General features: G+C 49.3%; 1 protein-coding gene across 5 annotated transcripts in view; it reads right to left on the reverse strand.

Annotated features, from left to right (window-relative positions):
• Nucleotides 1-22,109, reverse strand: part of Gatad2a (GATA zinc finger domain containing 2A) — a 91,083-nt gene extending 68,974 nt beyond the window's left edge. The window contains exon 1 of one of the 5 annotated variants that reach the window (XM_051170002.1): nt 21,970-22,109. The gene's annotated coding sequence lies outside the window, so the exon portion shown is untranslated. Of the gene's footprint in view, nt 1-54; nt 141-21,969 lie in introns of those variants that run through there. The other 4 variants (XM_051170001.1, XM_051169998.1, XM_051169999.1 and 1 more) reach the window with 4 other exon arrangements.
• Nucleotides 22,110-23,625: the final 1,516 nt, after the last annotated feature.

Here is a 23,625-nt window from a genome sequence, read left to right on the forward strand (position 1 = left end):
CGCTCCCACTTTCCCGCGCCCCCGCCCCGCCTTGCCAAGTTTGCTGGAACTTACCGGGCCGCGCGCCGACCAGGACCGGGGGCAGCGTGCGTGTCCACAGGGCGGGGGGCGGGGGGCGCCGGCCGCGCGTGCTCGCTGCGCCTGAGGGGCCGCCCGGGCCCGCGGCGCTCGCTTCGCCGCTCCGCCCGCCCGCGCCGCCGGCCAGATAATGCGCCCCTCGGCCGCACACATGGAGCCCGGCGCCGGCGTCACCGCCCGGGACATGCGCACCAGGTCAGCGCGCCCGGCCCGCGGCCCCCAAAACACCGGGGAGCTCTTAAAGGCGACGCCGCCCGTCCGCGCCCGGATGGGCGGGGCCCGGTGGGGAAGGGACTCTCGTGGGCGTGTCCTGTTGTGGGCGGGGCTCCCCAGAAGCGCCGCCCTCCCGGCCCTGAAGACCCGCGACTCTGAGTTAGGCGGCTGGGTTTTCTACACCGGTTGCTGCGCGCCCCGCAGGCCATAGCCAGTTTAGCGCGCGCTACTCGGCCGCGCCCAGGGCTGACTCACGTTGACCTCGCCCAGCCCTGCGCGGCCACCTCTGGCAACTCTTAGACTTGCGCCCTGAGCCTCCCGAGGTCCTCAGGAACTTTAGTGTTGACCTCCTGTGAGAGGGTGCGATTGGCTGAGCAGTTTCCTCCCTTGAGCCACGGACAGTTCAACTTACCCACTCCCAGACACGGAGGTGGGCGACTGTCCCCCTCTAGTCACCCACATCTGGCCTGTGACTCTGGAGAAGACTGAATCAAAAAAAAAAAAAAAAAAAAAAAAAAAACAAACCCACAAACCTGCACCCAGCCCTCTCCAGTAGCACCGAGGAGACTATATAACCAGAAAGAAAGCGCGTTTGGGAGGTTATGAAGCACCTAAAGCCAATTACAATTCAACAAATAAAGTACAAAGTTCATAGAAAACCTATTTCGGGCCAGCAACATGGCTAAAGAAGCTCGCGACTAAACCTAACTACCCGAGTTCCATCCGCACAAACACATGCTCATAAATAAGTGAAATGTGTTAATTCGAAAGCACACGCATCTGGAGCCCAGCAGTTAAGGGTACTGGCTGCTCTTGCAGAAAACTCCAGTGGCTTACAACCGTCCATAGCTCCAGTTCTAGGGGATCTATGCCTACTGACCTCAGTCACATATCTAGTGCACAAGCAGACCTGCATGCAGACAAAACACTCATACACATCATAAAGAAACCTCTAGAAAAGAAAGCCAAGCCGGGCACTGTGACACACGCCTGTAATCCAGCACTCCGGGAGGCAGAGGCAGGCAGATCTGAGTTCGAGGCCATCTTGGTCTACAAAGCCAGTCCAGGACAGACAAGACTACACAGAGAAACCCTGACGAGGAGAGAGAGAGAGAGGAGAGAGAGAGAGAGAGAGAGAGAGAGAGAGAGAGAGAGAGAGGAGAGAGAGAGAGAGAGAGAGGAGAGAGGAGAGAGGAGAGAGGAGAGAGAGAGAGAGAGAGAGAGAGAGAGAGAGAATAACAGAAAGCCAGGCTGGAGAGATGGCTCAGCAGTTAGGAGCACAGGCTGCTCTTCCAGAGGACCCAGATTCAGTTCCCAATATCAACATGGCTGTTTTCAACTCTATAACTCCAGGTCCAGGTCCAGGGGGATCTGGCATCTTCACACAGACATACACGTAGGCAAAACACCAATGGACATCACACACACACACACACACACACACACACACACACACACACAAACAAAAACCCAGGGCTAGAGAGTTGGCTCAATAGTTAAAGGCACTTCTTGTTGTGGTAGACCTGAGTTTTATCCCCAGCACCTATATAGAGGCTCTCCACCTCCTTGGTCCCCAAGCACATGTACACAGATGCCGATGCAAGCAAAACACATACACATCATTTTTTTAATCTATAAAAATACATTAAAAAATAAAAGAAAGCCTTGCAGGGGCTGGAGAGATGGCTCAGAGGTTAAGAGTACTGTCTGCTCTCCCAGGGGTCCTGAGTTCAAATCCCAGCAACCACATGGTGGCTTATAACCATCTATAATGAGATCTGGTGCCCACTTATGGAGTGCAGGCAGAAAATTGTATACAATAATAAATAAATAAATCTTTTTTTTTTTTAAAGCCTTCAGGTAGGTGAGTCGCTGAGTTCCAGGACAGCCAAGGCTATACAGAGAAATTCTGTCTTAAGGGGGAGGGGCAGGGGAGAAAACAAAAAAGAAAAAAGAAAGCCTAATGTCACAAGGCAGTTGTCAGTATCAGAATCACCAAAATGGATTCCCGCAATGTTCCTATTCCAGCCTTAAAATGGTGATAAAACAGATACCTGGACTCCTGAAAACTACTGAAGTGGCTTTTCTGTAACACACGTAACTGAAACAGGTGTCAGTGCACAACTGTAACGTAATCTGATGACTTCTGTTGTGTTAGTTGGGAAAACTTCCACCCATGAGTGGGTCTCACTCCAAATTTGAAAAATATTTCCTGTGGAACAGCCTTACAAAATCCTCACCCTCACTGGACATGGTGGTTCACACCTTTAATCCCAGCACTCAGGAAGCAGAGACAGGTGGATCCTGTGAGTTCGAGGCCAGCCTGGTCTACAAAGTGAGTCCAGGACAGCCAAGGCTACACTGAGAAACCCTGTCTTGAAAAAACAAAAAAACCCTCGCCCCCAGCACTGCCTTCCTGAAGCCCTTGCGCGTTCTCTGTGGGTCCTTCCACACACCACATACGGGCTGGCAGCTTTGTCACTGACTCTTCCCCACACTTAAGCCTTCCAAGTTTAAAGCAGCATCTTGCAGAACCTCAGGAGAGAAGCATTCTTCAAGCTCAAAAATATACAAAATACCAATGGGCGGGGGCCTGGCAAAGAAATGCAAATACTTCAGCTGAAACAAAAATCTCTCACGCCCAGCAGGGGTGGCGCAGGCCTTTAATCCCAGCACTGGATCACTGTGAGTTCAAGGCCAGCCTGGTCTACAAAGCAAGTCCAGGACAGTCAAGGCTACACTGAGAAACCCTGTCTCAAAAAAACAAAAAAGCCAAAATAATAATAATAATAATCTCTCAAACTTGACCAGCTGTAGCTCAGAGACCTCCTACTCCATCCCTGTGCGAGGATGGGTAGGCAGTATCCAGGTCCTCTGCTGCACACAGCACTGTTGCTCTCTAAGAGCGGCTGGTACCACAGTGATTAATCAGATGGTGTGCATTACAGCAAAACAAGCAAAATGTTACCTCACGTACCTCACCTGGTTCCTATTAATACCAACTTAATTAGCCATGAACAGTACCAATTGTGGTCAAGTGGGAACCTTGAAACTCCAGGCCAAGGTAAGAATTTCAGAGTCTGAGCTGTTGAGCCCTTTGTGAGTCACCAAGGTGACAAACAGTCCTGCTTAAAGAAGGAGGCATCAGCTGTGTCATACTAATGACACAGCCATGTGGCCTGGTGACAGGTGGGCTGCTGCAAAGGGCAGTGTCAACTTCTCCAGCTGAGAAAGTACTGGGTGGAGAGCAAAGGTGAAACACTACAGGGTTTCCTTCTGTGACAGGAATGGAGCCAGGGGCACAAATGATGAAGTGACAGTAAGTGCAGGCCTTTGGTCAGCTGCTTGGGTGGAACCCGCCCTGCCCCGATGCCTTGGGCTGGCTTTTATGAAACATGAGGCCGTCCGCTGCTCACACCACTGTCCATGCTGCAGACACCCTAATTACCAGCCTTGTTGTGTTTTCCTCTGCTCTAAGAACGAGCTGTTAGTGAAACACTTTCAAAACACTTCTCTAGCAGGGGCTGTAGCTCAACAGTGGAGTCCTTGCCCAGCATGCCCAAAACCCCAGGGAAGAGGAAGACAAAGAGAGAGAAGGAGAGGAGGGGAGGGGGGGGAAGACCTTTGCTAATAATAGCCAGGCCTCCTTACACACCAACCACTGTAAAAAAAAAAAAAAAAATAGTCTAAATATCTTTTAAACGCACTATTAAATAAACTAACATCTAAGCCTGTTCCTACACACTGAAGGTACTGAAGAAGAGAAGCAAAAAAAAAAAAAAAAAAAAAAAAAAAAAAGGTTAGGGCTAAATTCCATGTTGGGGTCTCCTTTTACAGCAGAGGCTGGGGTTGGTCCCAGGACCTTCAGCAAGTGCAGTGTGCCCCACTGGACACGGCACTTCTCTATTCGAAAGTTCCTTTCAAGTTTCTGGTGAACAAAACTTAAAATGCATTCCTAACTGTTGGGCAAAAACTAGAAGAACACCAGTCCCAAGAGCATGACAGGTGAGAGGCCAGCAGGCACATACTCTAGAAGCTGACAGAGAGTGGGGCAGAAAGATAGAACAACCAGAGTTCGCTGTGAGTTTGAGGCCAGCCTGGTCTACAAAGCAAGTCTAGGACAGCCAAGGCTACACAGGGAAACCCTGTCTCAAAGAAAGAAAGAGAGAAAGGAAGAAAGGAAGCATGCTGAGCAAGCCATGAGAAGCAAGCCAGTAAGCAGCACCCTCGTCCAGGTTCCTGCCCTAACTTCCATCAATGATAACAGTGGTTTGGAAGTATAAGCCAAATAAACCCTTTCTCTCCAACTTGCTTTGGTCATGATGCTTCATCACAGCAACTGTGACCCTGCCTAAGACAGAAAGGGCTCCCCTGGAACTGTGAGCAGATAACTGTGGGCAGTCATGTGGTTCTGGGAACCACACCTGGATCCTCTGGAAATACTTTTTTAAAATCTTATTTTATTTAATGTGCACTGTTGTTTTGCCTGTGTGAGGGTATTGAATCTCCTGAAACTGGAGTTGCAGATAGTCAGATAGTAACTCTTTTTTTTTTTTTTTTTTTTTCTTCCCTTTTTTGGTTCTTCAAGACAGGGTCTCTCTATGTAGCCCTGACTGTCCTGGATTCACTTTGTAGACCAGGCTAACCTGGAACTCATTGCGCCTGCCTCTGCTTCCCTGAGTTCTGGGATTACAAGCATGTGCTACCACGCCAGGCTCCAGACAGTGACTCTTAACTGTTGAGCCATCTTTCCAACCTCCATAGTAAGGGTTTTTGTTTGGTTTTGGGTTTTTTGTTTTTGTTTTTGTTTTTTTGAGACAGGGTCTCTCTGTGTAGCCTTGGCTGTCCTGGACTCACTTTGTAGACCAGGCTGGCTTTGAACTCACAGGGATCCGCCTGCCTCTGCCTCCTGCATGCTATGATTAAAGGCGTGCTCCACCACCACCCAACGTGTATGTATGTATATATGTATGTGTGTGTGTGTATATGTATACATAATTTTATTTTACACATTGGTATCCTGCTTCCATGCATGTCTGTGCAAAAGTGTCAAATCCCCTGGAACTGGAGTTACAGGCAGTCGGGAACTGCCATGTGGGTGCTCAGATTTGAATCCAGGTCCTTGGAAGAGCAATCAGTGCTCTTAACTGTTGAGCCATCTCTCGAGTCTCCCAGAGTAAGTATTTTTAAATGCTGCACCATCCCTCTAGACCTACCCCTAGAACCTGGAAAGCTAAGGCAGGAGGATTATTACAAGTTCCAGAACAGTCAGGGCTACAACGAGACCCTGTCTCAAAGACAAAACACAAAAACCAAATAAACAAAAACGCATAATGAAGTGTCTATGTAGGTTCCCAAGCAAAGCAGAACTGACTCTGTAGGCTTTGATCAATTTTGAGATTACTGTTATCAAACAGTGCTGCAAGGCCCCCGCGTGTTTCTTCAGAAAAATCTCAAAGGGAATAAAGAAGGCAAGTGTGGTGGCACAGGCATAACTCCCCAGCACTCAGGAGGCAGAGGAAAGAGGACTGCTTAAAACTGAGGCCAGTTGGAGGGAGAGAGAGCCTGTCTCACAAAACAAAACAAAAAGTACACCCAGGCTGGGGAAGAGAGAAAAAGGAAGGGAGGGAGGGAGGAAAGGAAGAAGGGGAAAAAAGGAGAGAGGTCTAGACTAGCTACCAGCACCTCAGGAGGCATGTTCACGCTCAGAGAAGGCTCGGTCTCCTGATGGACCCTGATAGCCAATAAATACCCCTGGGAAACAGATTAAGGAAACTAAGTTTCTAAACCTTCCCATCAGTTCACATCCCTCCCCTAGCTGCTCAGCAGCAGATCTTCAACCTTACCCAGAACAGAAAACATGCACCGTGCCCCTCCTAGGACTAGAAGCTCCACACTCACGGAACACTTAGGTTCTCCTTCACGGTTACACAACCCTCCCCAAGGCAGCATGCTCCAGCATGAGACAGGAAGGCCCACTCGCACAGGCTGGGGACCCCATTGACTCCCGTGGCTCAGACAGGACTGCCTAGGCTACAGGAGTTCAAGGCCAGTCTTGAAGCTGGTGACTCAATCAAGTAAAAGGAGAGCTGGGAACTAGTTCAGAGGTAGGGTGCTTCGCTTAGCATGCACTAGACCCCAGATTCCATTTCCAATACAATGGGGCAGGGGGAATAACTTCACGTATGTCAAGAGTGAGCCCTTACTGGGTATGGCGGCACACATGTACAAACCAAGAATTCAGAAGGCTGAATTTACAAGTCTGTGGCAAACCCCAGCTCACAGCCAGACCTGTCTCAAAGAAAAAAAAAGAAAAGCAACCATCAACAGAGGCGTTTAAAGGCTTAAATATGAAGTCAAATATCTGGGTGTTGGTGGCATGAATTCCAGGACAGCTTGGGATACTGGGTAAAAGCCTGCCCACCTCAACTCTCACCCCCTAGAAAGTCCAGCAGCACTCCAGGATAAATCCTTGTAAGGATTTCAGATCCTTACAAGAAGCCTAAATGTCTGACAGGGCTAAATTCAATCTATTTAATTTGACTTCCTGATTATTTTTACTTGTTTTAGGCAAAGGGTCTCACTCTTGTGCCCAGGCTGTCATGGAACACACTCTGTAGACCAGCCTGTCCTTGAACTCAGAGATCTGCCTGCCTCTGCCTCCTGTGTGCTGGGATAAAAGGTGTGCGCCACCAGCAGCGACTTTGGGCTTTTCTATGCAGAATGTTGAGTTCCATCACTGACTTCAAAGGAAGTCAAAGACCTCATTGCCCACACTCTTAGAATACCCAGCCTCCGACTACATAGGCCTTTCTCATCTCCCCGTCCCTGCTGCAGCGCTGTCTGTACTTTCTGGTCCAGCCCCATCTCTGACCCTCAGCAAGTCAGACCAGGGTTGCTCTCACTCTTGAAGTGAGGTCTCTGCAAGGGCACATGCAGCAGCAACATTCACCTTATTATGCTTCTGCAAGTCTGTGTGGCAAACACCTAGCCAGCAGCCCAGCACAGATGCTAAGTTCCCTCCCCTCCTCTCCTCTGAGATTTAAACATTCTATCCAGCAGCAAAGCTCCTTAAACAGGAAAATAAAAAATTCAAAACAGCTTCAGGAAGTCCCTGAAACTGAGCAGATTCTCTAGGACCCTCCTTGCCAGAGTAAGCAGAACTAAGCTGCAGAGCAGCTTGCCTGAAAGAAGCAGAAACCATCTGAGCTGCCGGGAAAGTTACTCTCTAACCTGTTGAGCTGCCAAAAACTATGCAGTGTGCTCCAGGTTCCCAACTTGTGTGCTGTCACCCAAGCTAGGGTGGGCTTTGGTGATGCAGCTGTCTGCAAGTCATTTCTGCTTCTATAACTAACCCCAATAAAAACCCAGGGGTTCACCGAGTTGAACTTTAGTAGGACCTGCACTGGTGTGTTGTGGGGTCCCTACCTGGGGTGAGTGGACATGTGCATTGTATCCCCCAGGAAAAGTTTTGTCACACAGCAGTGGACTGGCTTGTTCCTGGGCAGCTTCAACCCTGGCCGACCTCAAGCACGCAGTCTGCTGTCCTACAGCTCTGTAACAGCAACTTAATGGAGCACCTTTTGTGTCCTCCACACCCACACCACAGGTGAGAACACAGTGGCAGAGACTATGTAATTAGGTACGTTTCCTAAGGTCACCGGGTAGCAGAAGGCACTAGCCACACTCCAGCTCAAGTCTGCGGCAAGGCTGTGTTGAAAGCATGGCTTCCAACAATCCGTTCATGCAGCACAAAGGCACAACTGCCTTCACGAGTGAGACAGAAAGGCCTGAGTCTATCCCAGAACATATATGTGGAAGGAAGGAACCAGCTCCACACTGCCACACGCTGAGAGGCACTGCCTATGTCTGCCTCTTAATTCTCCCCACACCTCCCTGGCAGCCCCTCAAAAGCATGTCCCTGAAGGTCACCTGGTAACAGTACAACAGGACACCAGTGCTCTGGCTGGCCACCTTGCCCTTCAGGGTCTCTGAGTTTGTGGGTACAGCAGCCAGGCCCTCTCACAAAGAAGCTTATGATTTAAAAAAGGAGAGCATAAACTGGTTTTCTGTGCTCAAATTGGGGCACAAGAGCAAAAAATAAGGAGGGGCCAGTACCCACTTCTCAGGAGCAGCGGGAGCCCAGAGGTGAGAGCTAGCTACAGCACAGTGGCACTACTCCTCCATGGCGACTTCCAAGCTGTCTCCAATCGCCCAGCTCAGTGAGGAGTTAGCAGGACTCTCCTTAGCGCCCTCTTCCTGCCGCCCTTTACACGCCCCACTTCTGTTCTCTGACCTCAGCCCTGACACACAACCCATATTCAAGGGTAAACACCTGTCCAATCATTGACCTGAGAGGATTAACATCAAGCCTCACCCCAGTACAGCAATGTCAAAATGGCACCTTCCTAGTCAGATAAAAGAGGGGGCATATGCATTCCTAACTTTACAGTCCGCAAGAGTCAAGGGGCTCAGGTTGTAGGGCCCTCAACTAGCGTGCACACACTCCAGGTTCTAGCCCCAGGACACACAAACTTGGTCAAGTATCATATCCGTATCGTGCAGCACTAAGGTGCAAGCAAGAGGATCAGGAGTTCAAGGTCACCCTGGACTCCATCGTGAGTTTGGGTCAGAGATCCTGTGTCAAAAGAAAAAGAAAAAGAAAGAAAGAAAGAAAGAAAAGCCTAGTATCTCCTTTGTCTGAATTTTTTCCTGGCTTTTTGAGACATGTTTCTCTGTGTAGCCTTGGCCATCCTGGTCGAACTCACAGCGATCTACCTGCCTCTGCCTCCCAAGTGCTGGGATTAAAGGCATGCACCACCAGGCCCAGCTAATTTTTTTTTTAAGATTTATTTTTATGCTAGACGGTACTGGTACACGCCTGTAATCCCAGCACTCAGGAAGCAGAGGCAAGCAAAACTCTGAATTTGAGGCCAGCCTGGTCTACAGAGTGAGTTCCAGGATAGCCAGGGCTACATAGAAAAGCCCTGTCTTAAAAAACAAAACAAAACAAAAAACCAAAAAATTGTATTTTTATTTATAAGACGTGTAAGATGTCTATCCATGTCTGCAGGTTCCCAATGAGGCCAGAAGAGGTATTGGGTCCCCTGGGGCTGTAGCTATAGGTGGCTGTAAGCAATGTGAATTGTAAGAACTGAACTTGACTCCTTGGAAGAGCAGGGAGCAGTCTTAAGCACTAGACCATCTCTCCTGCCCTGAATTTTTTCATCAAACTAGATAGGGCGGTGAGCACTATAATTCCAGAACGGTAAGGGTGAGAGAGAAAGGCTGTGAGCATTTAAGGACAGCCAGGGATGGCGGTACTACCTGTAATGCCAGGAACACTCAAGGATCCCTGGATTCCAAATTGGCCTAGGCCATATGATAAGTTCATAAGATAAAAACAAAACAAAACAAAAAACAGATGGTCCTACAGTCCCCGGTACTTGAGAATACACAGTGGAGAGATCTTTGAGCCCAGGGTCTGGAGACCAACCTATGCAACAAAGGAAGATCTTGAAATTCTGTAGCCAAAAGTAGGCAGAGACAGAAAGATGGAGTTCTATGCAGCCTGGAACAGCAAGGCCTGTCAAAAATTAATCAAAGCAAGTGGGAAGTGCAGATAGGAAAGTAGCTGTGTATCTGGGGGCTTGCCTAAAATGAACAGGTCTCTGGTTTCCACACTCAGCACCAAAAACAAAAAACAATAACAAAGCTGGGCGTGGTGGTGCACACCTTTAATCCCAGCACTCAGGAGACAGAGGCAGGCGGATAGCTGTTAGTTCAAGGACAGCCTGGTCTACAAAGTGAGTCCAGGACAGCCAAAGCTAACACAGAGAAACCCTGTCTGGAAAAACCAAAACCAAAAACAAAACAAAAAAAAGCTGTTACCTCTGTGTAAAGGCATGCCATAAAACTTAGAACAATAGCCGGGCGTGGTGGCACACGCCTATAATCCCAGCACTTGGGAGGCAGAGGCAGGTAGATCACTGTGAGTTCAAGGCCAGCCTGGTCTACAAAGCGGGTCCAGAACAGCCAAAGCTACACAGAGACACCCTGTCTCCAAAAAAAAAAAAAAAAAAAAAACCATAAAACTTAGAACACACAGCATGGTGGTTGCCAGAGCCTCAAGGAACTGAGCATTCTGCTCTCAGGGACCATCCCAGACTCTCCTGTTTTTCGGCCAATGGCCATGGATCAGCTACTGCCAACAGCCGTCATAAACCTCTCAAATGCCACAGAACCTCCTGGCCTGTTTCCAGGGGAGAAACAGAAGCTAGGTGAGGAACTTAGAGGAGTGGTGAAGTTTCACTTCGAAACCTCCCAGAAATTGACACCCAGACTCCCAGAGACTGGCTGCAGCAAGGAGGGGCATTCTCCAGGGAAGCCTGTGACGTTCAGGCTTGTCTCCTTGCCTGGACCTGGACAGGCAGCTCAGTAAGAGCAACCTTTCTGCTCACTTCCAGGCCAGAGAGACCCAGCACTCGCTTCAGGCAGGCTATCATTGCTGAGGTTTTTTTTTGCTGACATGAGAAATTACATCAAACAGTAAACTTCCAATTTCTTTTATTTTCTTTTGGTTTTTCAAGACAGGGTTTCTCTGTGTAGCCTTGGCTGTCCTCTGTAGACCAGGCTGGCCTTGAGCTCACAGCGATCTGCCTGCCTCCCAAGTGCTGGGATTAAAGGCGTGTACCACCACCACCCTGTTCTAATTACTTTTTAAAGGCAGAAGGAAGGGATGGCAAGATGGGTCAGCGGGGAAAGGTACTTGCTGCCCCAAGCCTAATGATCAGAGCTAATCCCCTGGGCCCACAGGGCAGAAAAGGGCCAACTGCTGACTTTCAGCTTCTGCCCTCCACACACACGCCACGGCATGCACTGAACACCCACACATATACACAATGAATAAGTACATAAACAAACAAATGCAACAAATTGGTAAGGCATTCATGAGGCGGGAGTTGATGGTTCAGTAGTGAAGAGCATTGGCCACTCTGACAGAGGACCGAGGTTCCATTCCCAGCACCTACACAGCAGCTCACAGCCATCTGTAACTCTACTTCTATGGGATCCTAAACCCTCTTCTGGCCTGCTTAGGCACCGGGAACACATGTGGTGCAGAGACATACAAAAATCCAAACACTCATGCGATGACTTTTCTTGGTTGTCAACCTGACTACATTTGAAATGAACTACAACCCAAAAATGAAGGGCACACCTGTGAGAGATTTCACCACTACAGCCCCTACCCCCACGGTTTGAAGTGGGTGAGTCCACTTCTAGTCAGGACCTTGAACATGGAAGACACAGGCCTTTGACCCAGATCTTTAAGCAGGAAGACCTGCCTTTCATCTGGACCACACCTTCTGCTGGAAATCTGTATGTGGACGCGGAAGGAGGAAGCTTTTGCTCTTTGCCTGCTTCCCCTGCCTTGCTAGCCTGTCCGTGCCTCACTGAGGTGAGAGCCTACTTCTTCAGGACTCCAGCTGAGACGTCAAGCCTGAAGACTGAGCAGCTCCTGGCTGCGTGGACTTCGCACTCACAGCTAGGCACTGCAGCCTATGTCATTCCAATAAACCCCTTTTCTCTCTACAGAGATAGATAGATAGATAGATAGATAGACAGACAGATTCATTCTATATGTTGTTACTCTAGAGAACCTTAATACAACCCATATACATAAAATGTATTTTAAATAATTAATAAACACCACAACGCCAAGACTTGATCCCCAGGACCACAATAATACCAATAAGAAAGCAGTCACCAGGCGTGGTGGCACACGCCTTTAATCCTAGTACTAGGAAGCACAGGCAGGCTGATTGCTGTAAGTTCAAAGCCAGCTTTTGTGGCGGTGGGGGGGGGGGGGTATTTTTCGAGACACGGTTTCTCTGTATAACAGCTCTGGCTGTCCTGGAACTCACTCTGTAATGCAGGCTGGTCTCAAACTCATGGAGATCCGCCTGCCTCTGCCTCCTGAGTGCTGGGATTAAAGGCATTAGCCATTACTGCCCATCAAAGCCAGCTTGTTCTACAAAGCAAGTCCAGGACAACCAAGGCTACACAGAGAAACCCTATCTCATAAAAACAAAAATAAATAAGTGGATGAATAGCAGCAGTGGCCAGGTGTGGTACTACATGCTTTTTTTTTTTTTTTTGGAGGCTCACTCCATAGACCACTAGGTTGGCCTCTCAGAGCTCTGCCTACCTCTGCCTCCCAAGTTCTGGGATTAACAGTGAGTGGTACCACACCCAGTGGCACACACCACTCCAGAAGCTGATGCAGGTAGATCTCTGTGAGTACCAGGCCAGCTAAGGCTATACAATGAGACCCTGTATCAATTAAGCCATCAATCAATAAATATAATTAAAAATGATATTTTATTTTTGTTTTTCGAGACAGGGTTTCTCTGTGTAGCCTTGGCCATCTGGACTCACTTTGTAGATCAGGCTGGCCTCGAACTCACAGCGATCCGCCTGCCTCTGCCTCCCAAGTGCTGGGATTAAAGGCGTGCGCCACCACGCCCGGCTAAAAATGATATTTTAAATGGTATTGGAGATGTAGTTCACTGGTAAGAGTACTTGCCTGGTGAGAATGAGAAGCTAGGTTCTCATCCTTAGAACCTCAACAAATGAATGACAACACTATTCACTTGACAACCTAAGGTCAATCCCTGGGACCCATATGGTAGAAGGATGTAAGTCACCGGAAAAGTTGTCCTCTAACCACATGCCCTCCCAAAAATAAATGTACGTAATATAAATAAATTAATAAAGCCATGTTACTGATAGCCACACAGAAAAACCTGCCATAAGCAGAGATCTTCTGTGGGGGGAGAGAGTGAGAAGTCTCATTGAATCGCCAAGGCTGGGTTTACAGTCTGCCTGCCTCAGCCTCCCAAGTGCTAGGAGTATTGGCGTTCAGTACATACATGGTTAGAACTCTTAAGTACTCACACACCCTTGACAGGCCAGTTTACAGAAGTTTATCCACCCTCAGTGATACACCACTACACACCAAGGGCAGGGTTGCAAACAAGAGCAAGCCAGAACACTGGACAGTACAAATAACGCCTCCATTCATTTAGACAGTTCCCAAAGAGGCTGCTTATTTTTTATCCTCAACACCCCAGAGGGAACAAATGCCCCAGTACTGTCTCCAGCAGGAAGGAAACCCTGACTTCCCTGGCTATTTCAGTTACATAAACCAACACTTCCTAGGCCAGAGCTGGACAGGCGCAATGCTTGTGCCCACATTTGTTTCAGCGCTGCCCACCAACTGATAACCACGTTACATTACGGCTGTATAAAAGTACCTAAATCAATACTGTTTCTAACTACTCAAGGCTTTTTATTGCTGTAAAGATCCTTCAAATGGAAAAAAAAGAGTTCGGATGTGGTGAAGGCGCCACCAGCCACAGCAACATCTGTGACTCAAGAGATAGTGTAATTTCAGGGGGAGAGTAAATCCCAATCCCCTAAATTGCTTATTTACACACACACACACACACACACACACACACACACACACACACACACAAACACAAATAAATAAATGTAAGATGTTTTAATTAAATAAGTAAAAATAAACTAGCTCAGCCAGGCATGGTGGCGCACGCCTTTAATGCCAGCACTCAGGAGGCAGAGGCAGGTGGATCGCTGTGAGTTTGAGGCCAGCCCGGTCTACAAAGCAAGTCTAGGACAGCCAGGGCTACACAGGGAAACCCTGTAACAAGAAACAAAAACAACAACAACAAAGCTGGCTCATGTCTATAGTCCCAGCACTCAGGAAACTAAGTCAGAATTGTCACATGTTGTCAACCTGGGTGACACAATAAATCACTGTCTTGTAGCCCCAGAACCCAGGTTAAAGATGCCCAGTGTGTCGGGAGGCCAAGGTAGGCAGATCCCCGTGAGCTCAAGGCCAGTCTAGTTCACAGACTGAGTTCCAGAACAGTCAGGGCTACAAGAAAAACAGAGTGTTTGGGAGGGAAGGAGCTTAAAAGCCAGAAGTCAAGCCAGGCATGGTAGCATCATCTTTAATCCCAGCATTTGTGAGGCAGAGGTAGGTTGATTATTGTAAATTCAAGGCTGACCAGGTCTACAGATTAATACCCTGTTTAAATAGATAGATGACAGACAATCCTAATTTTATGTGAGACACTGCTGGAAAAAAAAAGTAACTAAGCACACAGGGTATACTTCTGTAATTCCAGCATTAAGGAAGTAGAGGCAGAAGGAGCAGTGAGGAAAGCCATACTTGGCTAGGTGTGGAGTTTAAAGCCCGCCTGGGCTATAAAAGATTGACTTTTTTCCAACGTAGGAGGGCCTGGTTCAGATTTTCACCCATTACTCCCCCTCTGGGTTTTATCCATCTGTTGCCACACTATTCACCCACCGTGATTATAGGGCTTTCGCTAATTACTAAGAAAAAATAAAGAGTATCCTATGTGGGCATGGAGGCACATGCCTATAATCTTGGCCCTCACGAGGCAGAAGTTAGACCATGAGTCTGAGGCCAGTCTAGGCTACACAGTGAGTACCAGGACAGCCATAACTGCATAGAAAAACCTATCCCAAAAAGCAGAGGTGAAGACACAAGTGTCCTGGCCCTCGATTCCAGTCCACCTTGCCACAGACTCCTCTCAGGCCAGAGGCTGAGTTAGCCTCCCCACAACTCTCTAGAGTTGTTGGGCCCTGGGGCGCAGGTGAATTCCGATCTCCTTGTGGCACTAAGCCACACGCTGGCTTTCTCAAAGTGCTGTTATTGTGTGTAGTCAAATGCCTTTGTACTACACTTTCCCAGGCTTTTGTTCCCAAATCTGATCATTGCCATGACAAAGGTTCACTTTTCAAGATTCTGAAGCTCGGAGGTAACTGCTCTGCGTCCTATACTTGGCTTTAAGATTACAGCTCACCTACTTTTTGGCTTCCCACAATTCTTCAAGTTCATTATAATCTTCTATTTTGCCTCCGGTCTAATTAGTTATACATCTCTCTGCTTGCCCTTCACTCACAAATTACCCCATTTGACGGAGGGAGACGCCAAGGCCAAAGCAAACACATAGCAAATCCTTTTCACACCTGGTTACAGAACACAGAAAAACTGAAAACCTTCCAACATTTGTTTCTGTCTGAGGATATTTAGCCATGGCAAAATATCAAGCCCCTTCTGGTCTGGGAGCCCCGACCAGGGCCTCAACCTCATAAGCAACTTGTGCTAACCACCCAGTCCATTACCTCAAGTTCACCCCTCGCCTCACGCTACCAAGCACCTCCTGGCCGCAGGCGTCCTCACCTCTATCACAGCAGTGTGCAGTACAAAATTTAGTAGCATGCTAGTTTAGTGTTATAACTTGGTAAGCCACACAACTAGGAAAAACATCTCCCTTAAAATATCAAAGGAAGGCCGGGCGTGGTGGCGCACGCCTTTAATCCCAGCACTCGGGAGGCAGAGGCAGGCGGATCGCTGTGAGTTCAAAGCCAGCCTGGTCTACAAAGTGAGTCCAGGATGGCCAAGGTTACACAGAGAAACCCTGTCTCGAAAAACCAAAAAAAAAAAAAAATCAAAGGAAGCTGGGTGCAGTGGCTCAGTTGAGAAAACGCCTCCATTAGATTGGGATGGCCAGTGCGGTGGCGCAGCCTTTTAACCCCAGCACTCAGGGAGGCAGAGGCAGATGGATCTCTCTGAGTCCAAGGCCGACCTGATCTACAAAGAGAATCCAGGACAGCCAAACCTACACAGAGAAACCCTGTTTTGAAAAAGAAAAAAAGCATCAAAGGGAAAGCCTCCAGAAAGGAGGTGTTGGTGTGCAATGGTACAGATGAGGTCTAAGTGCCCCCCACCCCACCCCCGCACAGAGATCACAGCTGTGCTGTTACTACTAAGCTAAAAGCCAAGTGTGGTGGTCCCTCATCCTAGCACTGGAAAGATGGGAGGCAAGAGGATTGGCAGTTTGAGGCCAGTCTTGGTTATGTAGCAAGTGTGACTCCAGAGGCAATCTGAGACCTTGTCTCAACCATGCCCTTCCTCCACAAAAAAAGGAGGTGGAAATTTAACCAAGTTATCTGATGTGCTAATGGTGCAAGCCTGTGATATCAGTTGCAAAGATTCCAAGATCAAGACCTTCCTGAGCGGGGCTGGAGAGATGGCTCAGAGGTTAAGAGCACTGGCTGTTTTTCTAATGGCCCTGAGTTCAATTCCCAGCAACCACATGGAGGCTCACAACCATCTATAATAAGATCTGGTGCCCTCTTCTGGCCTTCTGGCTCATATGCAGGCAGAACACTTTATGTAATAAATAAATAAATAAATAAATCTTTAAAAAAAAAAAAAAAAAAAAAAAAGGCCTTCCTGAGCTACAGTGAGTTCAAAGTCATACTAGACAACATTTCAAGATATTGTCTCACAATGAAAAAATTGGGGTGGGAGGGCTAGAGAGGTGGCTCAGAAGTTAAGAGCACTGGCTGCTCTTTTAGAGGACCAGGGTTCAATTCCCAGCTCACAACTACCTACAAGTCCAGTTCCAGGAATTCAGCTCCCTCTTTTGACACTGTATGAATGTGGTGTACAGACTGACATGCAGGCAAAACACGCTACACATAAAATACATAGGTAAAAATTTTAAAGACTGCAGATACAGCTCAGTTCAATGGTAAAAGTACTTGCTTAGCATGTATGAGAGACTGGGTCCAATCACCAATATGAGGGGTGGCTTTGGAATTAGCGAAAATTAATCCTCAGCATAAAGCCCCCTTGGTTAATCTGGCAACCTTTTAAGAGAAAAGCTGGAGAGATGGCCCAGCAATTAGGAGCACTTACTGCTCTTCCATAGAACCCAGGTCCATTTCCCAGTACCCACAGTTCCAGAGGAGCCAACTCCCTCTTAATGCACACATACATAAACGTCGGCACACGCCTTTAATCCCAGCACTCGGGAGGCAGAAGCAAGGTGGATTGATGTGAGTTCAAGGACAGCCTGGTCTACAAAGCAAGTCCAGGACAGCCAAGGCTACACAGAGAAACCCTGTCTCGAAAAAAAAAAGAAAGAAAAATAATGATAGATAAAAATTAAGAAAGAGTACATGTGTGCATATGTACAGTTACACACACCAATAGCCTGCTCCTTGTCTCTTGCCATGTAATACTCTATACCATCTCAGCAGCCAATAAACCTCTTTACCTTTTTTTAAATTTTTTTTATTTTTTGAGACGGGGTTTCTCTGTGTAAACAGCTCTAGCTGTCCTGGAACTCTCTCTGTAGACCAGGCTGGCCTCGAACTCACAGTGCTCCTCCTGCCTCTGCCTCCCAAGTGCTGGGATTAAAGGCGTGCACCACCACCCCCTGGCTAATAAACCTCTTTATAAAGTAGCCTGACTCAGCCATTTTGTTACAGTAACAAATAACAAACAATTCTTCCTTCAAAGTCACCACCTCATTTTCTAACACTCTATGTGCTGGATTTCAAGCGATTATACATGCACATGTCATCCCAGGACGCCCTAAACCCAAGCGCCTCCTCACTAAGGCCAGTGCCTACTGATGGCCAGTAAGAAGCAATGGAAAAGCAACAGGTCTGCAGCAGCCTCCTGCCTGGGCTTGACTATCCCACAAGCTGAGGACCCAGGAAACTCTCCAAGTGCTTCTCCACAGAAGAAAATAGCTCGAGTTGAAACTTGTGTCCACATGGTCCACCGACAGATTTAGAACTCAAATTATAGCCTCGGCAGGAGTCTTCACAAAGGACTCAAATTAAGCAAGACCAGGATGGAAAGGAACAGGGAGAGACTGCATTAAGTCAAATTAGAAAGAGAAGGCCAGGTCGAGCTGCATCAGGGGGACACAACTTGTTGGAATGCTAAACCACAGGCTCACCCGTGTCAGCGCTCTGCTCATACCAGCCCTCTGGGTTCCCAGCCTGAAACCAGCCTGTGGACTCCAGGCTGTTAGGACTTACTCAGATTTCAAACTGAGTTCATTTCTGTCCTGTGGACCATCTCTCAATGCCAGCATTCATCTCCTGAGGCTCCTGAGAGCGCTACCTTTGGCAAAGCAGATAAAATTAGCTACTGCAGTGAACTTGGAATCCAGGGTAGGCCACTAAAAAGGCACATAGGAGATTTGTAAACACCATGGAAAACCTTCCCTTGGGCCAGGCCGAAGTCACCTAAAACTAACAGAAATGTAGTTGAGCCGTCTGTCCCTTGCCCCCTTTGCACCTTTTCCAGATCTAGGATGACCCATTTCCTGCTTTTGTCCTTTCAAACCAAGGCCACAACCTGGGGCTCCTCTTTTGATCAAGGGGTGAATCAGAGGGCTCAAGGCAGCAGGAAGCCCTGAAAGAGCAAAGGAGCACTTTCTTCTCTTTTCTTCAGGAAGGGAAGGTTCTCTCTCTGTAGAGAGGACTGAGGGACAGGGCAGGAAGTGGGTTCGTCCCATAGGCTTGACCTTGTGATAATAGGGAGACAATGTTTCTGCCTTGTCTTTCAGGCCCACAGTCTTCTGACACTGGCCTGCATGTCAGGAGAATGTAACAGTACATGGTGATGCCAGCACCCAAAAGGCTGATGCAGGAGAGCTGCCAAAAGTCTGAAGTCAGTCTAAGGTACATGGCAAGACCCTGTCCCAAGAAAGAAAGAAGGCTGGGTATGGTGGCCCATGACTTTAATCTCAGTGCTTCAGAGTCTGAGACAGGCAGATCTCTGTGAGTTCCAGGCCAGCCAGGGCTACATAATAGAGATCTTGTCTCCAAAAATAAATAAATAGATAGATAGATAGCTGGTCAGTGGTGGCACACGCCTTTAATCCTAGCAGAGACAGGTGGATCTTTGTGAGTTCAAGGCCAGCCAGGTCTACAGAAGGAGTTCTGTTACACAAAGAAACCCTATCTTGAAAAACCAATTTATAAAAGAAGAAAGAAAAGAAAAACAACCTCAAATCGCAGGACTTAGAAAGACATGAAGGGAAGAAGATGTTTTTTTTTTTGTTTTTTGTTTTTTTTTGGTTTTTTGAGACAGGGTCTCTCTGTATTACCCTTGGCTGTCCTGGACTTGCTTTGTAGACCAGGCTGGCCTCGAACTCAGAGATCCACCTGCCTCTGCCTCCCGAGTGCTGGGATTAAAGGCATGTGCCACCATGCCCGACTATGTTTTGCTTTTTGCATATAGGTCCCTCTAGCCCCAAGTCTCAGTCCTCTGAAAACTGATATAAAAGTCATGGGGAAAAAATTCAACATTCTGGAGGCTTAATCAAGGACAGCCTAGCAACATACATGAGCAGTTTGAGAACAGCCTGGGCTACACAGTAAAATACAATGACCACTGAGAAACCCCAGGCCCGAAGTCTTTCCCTCATGATAGAGACTTGAATACCACACAGAAATAGAGGCGTCTTGAAACTGACAGCTCCAAGGTTAAATGATAACTCTCTCCCACAGAGATTGAGGAGGGGAATCTCACGAAGGGAAAAATCTCAGACAAGCAGGTAGAATTCTGATGCTGCAGGACCCTGCAGGAAAATGAGGAAGGCACAGCATCTTTTATAAGGAAAAGGGATACCTAGCTAAAGTGGGGACAATGGCCAGGCACAGTGGCTCACACTTGCAATGCTGTAACTCATCAGGCTGAGGCAGGAAGATGACCATGAATTTGTAGCTCCCCTGGGAGCAGAGTGAGTTCCAGACCAGCCTGGGTAAGACACTGCCTCAGAAAAGAAAGAAGGACCAGGTCACGGTGGCGCACGCCTTTAGTCCCAGCGCCTGAGAGGCAGAGGCAGGAGGATTGCTATGAGTTTGAGGCCAGCCTGGTCTACAGAGCAAGTTCGAGGACATCCAGAGTTAAACAGAGGAGGAAAAAAAAAAGGAAAGAGGGAAAGAGAGATAAGAAGGGGGACCTAGAGATCACCCAGAAAAATAAAAATAGTATGCCCTCATGGTGGCACAGTGCTCGTAACCTCAGAACTCACTAGACTGAGCCAGGACAATCTTTTGTGCCTCCCAAGTACTGCAGAGACTAAAGAGGTGCGCCACCATGCCTGGCTGGAAAAAAAAAAATCTTAATTCAAGGACAGCCTACACTATAAAGTAACATGACTGAACCTCATAATAAATAAATGAATAAAGGGCTGGAGAGATGATTCAACAGGTAAGAGCACAGGCTGTTCTTCCAGAGGGCACAGGTTCAATTCCCAGCACCCAGATGGTAGCTCATAACTATCTGTAATTCCAATTCCAGAGGAGCCAACACCCTCACACAGACACACATGCCCATGAAACACCAGTGCCCGTAAAAGTAAAAAATAAATTATAAAAAAATAAGAATGTTTTTAAATGTGGGGAGCTCAGGCATGATGACACCAGCCTTTAATTCCAGTTCACAAGAGTCTCTGCAGCCAAAACTCTATGAGTTCAAGGCCACCAGTGAGAGCTACACAGTGAGACCCCCACACCACCAGAAAAGCGGAGGGGATATGGCTTGCCAAAAAATTAGGGACAGCTCAGAAGAGTCGGGGAAACTTCCAAGGAGCACTTTAGATTATTTGAGGAAACTTGGAAAAAGAAAGAAGTCACTCAAAATGAGGGCAGAAAAGCAGGGAGATAATTTCAGAGAAATATCTGTCAGAAGATGGGGGGGGGGAGCAGCTGGTGGGGGGGGGGGTGGCGGTGCCAGCACACACCTTTAATTCCAGCACTTGGGAGGCAGATGCAAGCAGATCCCTCTGACTTCGAGGCCAGCCTGGTCTACAACCTGAGTCTAGGACAGCCAAGGTAACACATAGAAACCCTTTCTCAAAAAAAAAAAAAAAAGAAAGAAAGAAAGAAAAGAGAGAGAAAGAAAGAATGAATATTGGGGGGAAGGGTTCCCCAACAGACATCTTCCATAGAAGAAAGAGGTCCTCAGAAGTGTCTCCTAAGGGAAGTGGAACCTTCCTGAGGGAGGCAAGGAATCCCAGAAAGGAAGGGAGGGGGCGCTCACCAGAGAAAAATGCCACCTTTCACAGAATCCAGGGGCTGAGGCTAGAGACCCTCGAAAAGGGGGGACGGGGAGGCTCAGAGAATGACTGCAGACCTTTACAGAGGCAGGGTACCTCTGAGAGGTAAAGGTCTCAGAAATAGGGGCTCCCCCCTTGGGAACTCAGGAGGTCTGAAATGGGGGTCCTCTCCAGAAGGTAGATGTCTCTGAGAGACTCCCTGAGAGAGTTGAGGGTTCTCGGAAAAAGAGGTTCCCCCTCACACGTAGGGATTCACGGACAAGGGTGGGGGTGGGGGGGAATGTGGATAAAAAAGGGTCCCTCAGGTTACATCCTCAGAAAAGTTGGTGCTCCCCTCAGAAATACAGGGTCCCCCTTTCTGGGGTACTCTCTCGGAAGGGCAGGGGTTCTCCAGAGAAGGAGCACCCTCAGAGAGAGGTGAGGTCCTATAAAGAAAGGGCACCTTCAGACACTAAGTCCCCTAAAAAAGGTGCCCTCAAAGAAGGAGTACCCCAGAAAAAGGGCACTCTCAGGCACGCGGGGTTCCTCCGCAGAGAACGGGAGCTCTCAGAAACAGGGGGACCTTCAGACCCAGGGTTCCCTAAAGAGTCCTGTAGGGAAACCGCACCAGCCCGGCCAAGCGGAAGCCGGGGGAGCCCGGGGCACCGGAAGCCGGGGACCCCGGCAGCGGCGCCTGCCCCGCACTCACCGAAGTTGCTCGGCTCCGCGCGATCGGCAGCTGGGCCCCCGGGCCGGACTCGGGCAGAGAGCTCGGGTCTGGTCTGGTCGCGTCCCACGGCGACGGCTCCCTCGGGTGGCGCCTGAGGCGGCGGCGGCGGCGGCGACAGGACGACAGAGGACCGACGGACCGACTGCGCGGGCGACGCGGGGAGCGCTCAAGGCAGCGAGGGTGCGCGTGCGCGCGCCGGGGCGCTGACCCCGGGCGGAAGGAGCTGCCGCGGCGCGCTCGGAGCCGCCGCTCGGTCTCACCGCTGCTTCTCACACTGAAATTGCCCGCTTCACAGCCCGGCTTCCCCGGTTGCTAGGCAGATTTTGCCTCTCACACTTCCGGGTTGAGGCACGTCCCTCCGAGTGGCGGCGCCGCAGGCCAATGAAGTCTAGCCGGGGCGCTCAAGATCCGCACCCCACGGAGGGTGTGGCCAGACTTCGGACAGACAGTTCCCAGCAGCCAATGAGCGCGCCGGCCGGCTGGCTCTCCGGCTCGCGCCGGTGGATGGGGCGGGCCGAGGGAGGGGGCGATGGGACAGGATGATTGACAGATAAGCATCCAATGGAAGATCGCAGCGGGTTGCAGGGCCAGTCGAGTCGCCGTGGGGTTGGGCTTTAGGTTTGGGGCGGGAATGCCATGCCGCGAGGGGTGCGGTCTTGGAGGACACGTCAAGTCGTGGCCGGCTGGGACCCTGGAGGGCGGTTCGGCTGGACCGCCGGGCGGCCAGCAGCTTGGCTGAGCGGAGGGTTCCCCCGCCGTGCTCAGCAGGGGCGCTCCACCCACAATGCACCGGAGGCCGTGGGGCCTTGACGGCAGCCTCTGAGTTAGACCCGGGGCGGCTGGAGCGCAGACGCTCTTCCCAGCGGAGTCGCGGCCACCTTCTGAAAAGAGTCCCGGGACGCGGCCCCCTCCCTCCTCCCCACCCCGTTCGGAGGAGAATCTTTCAGGTTCGCGCCGCTGGTTCCCTTCTGAGGACGCCGTCGGCGAGCTCGACCTTCGCCTGCTTTTCTGAGAAGTGCCTGGATGAGGATACTAAGTGGGGGTTCAGCATCACTGAATCTCCTGAATGCTACTGGGACGCGTGCGCTTCCGAGAGGAAGCCCCACCCTAGGCCTGTCGATCGCATGCTGCCACACCAGGGGGACAGATGTGGGGCTGGAGCGGCCCTACATTTCCTCTCACCCCTTTACTCGGTGTAGCCTGTTAACTTGGCTGTCCTAGACTCACTTTGTAGACCACGCTGGCCTCGAACTCACAGCGATCCGCCTGCCTCTGCCTCCCAAGTGCTGGGATTAAAGGCGTGCACCACCACGCCCTTTTAACTTTTTATCTCCCTCTTTGAGACAAGGCCTCACTATGTAGCCCCCCGCTGACCTGGAACTCACAACTTGCACAAATATCTGCCTGCCTCTCTCTGCCTTCTGAGTTCTTTCGGTTTTATCTTGTTTGGTTGGGAGGACGGGCGCGTCCATTTTTATTCTATTTATTGGGTGCCGGTGTGCATGCCATAACAAGCGTGTGAAGCTGAGGAACAACTTGAAGGCGTCCCAGAGATCAAACTCAGGGCCTCAGGCTCGGTGGCACGAACCTTCACACTTCGAGCCATCCCGCCCACCCTGTTTGTGGCCTGGAACT

This window comes from Acomys russatus, chromosome 27 (genome assembly GCF_903995435.1).
Source record: "Acomys russatus chromosome 27, mAcoRus1.1, whole genome shotgun sequence".
Taxonomy (NCBI): domain Eukaryota; kingdom Metazoa; phylum Chordata; class Mammalia; order Rodentia; family Muridae; genus Acomys; species Acomys russatus.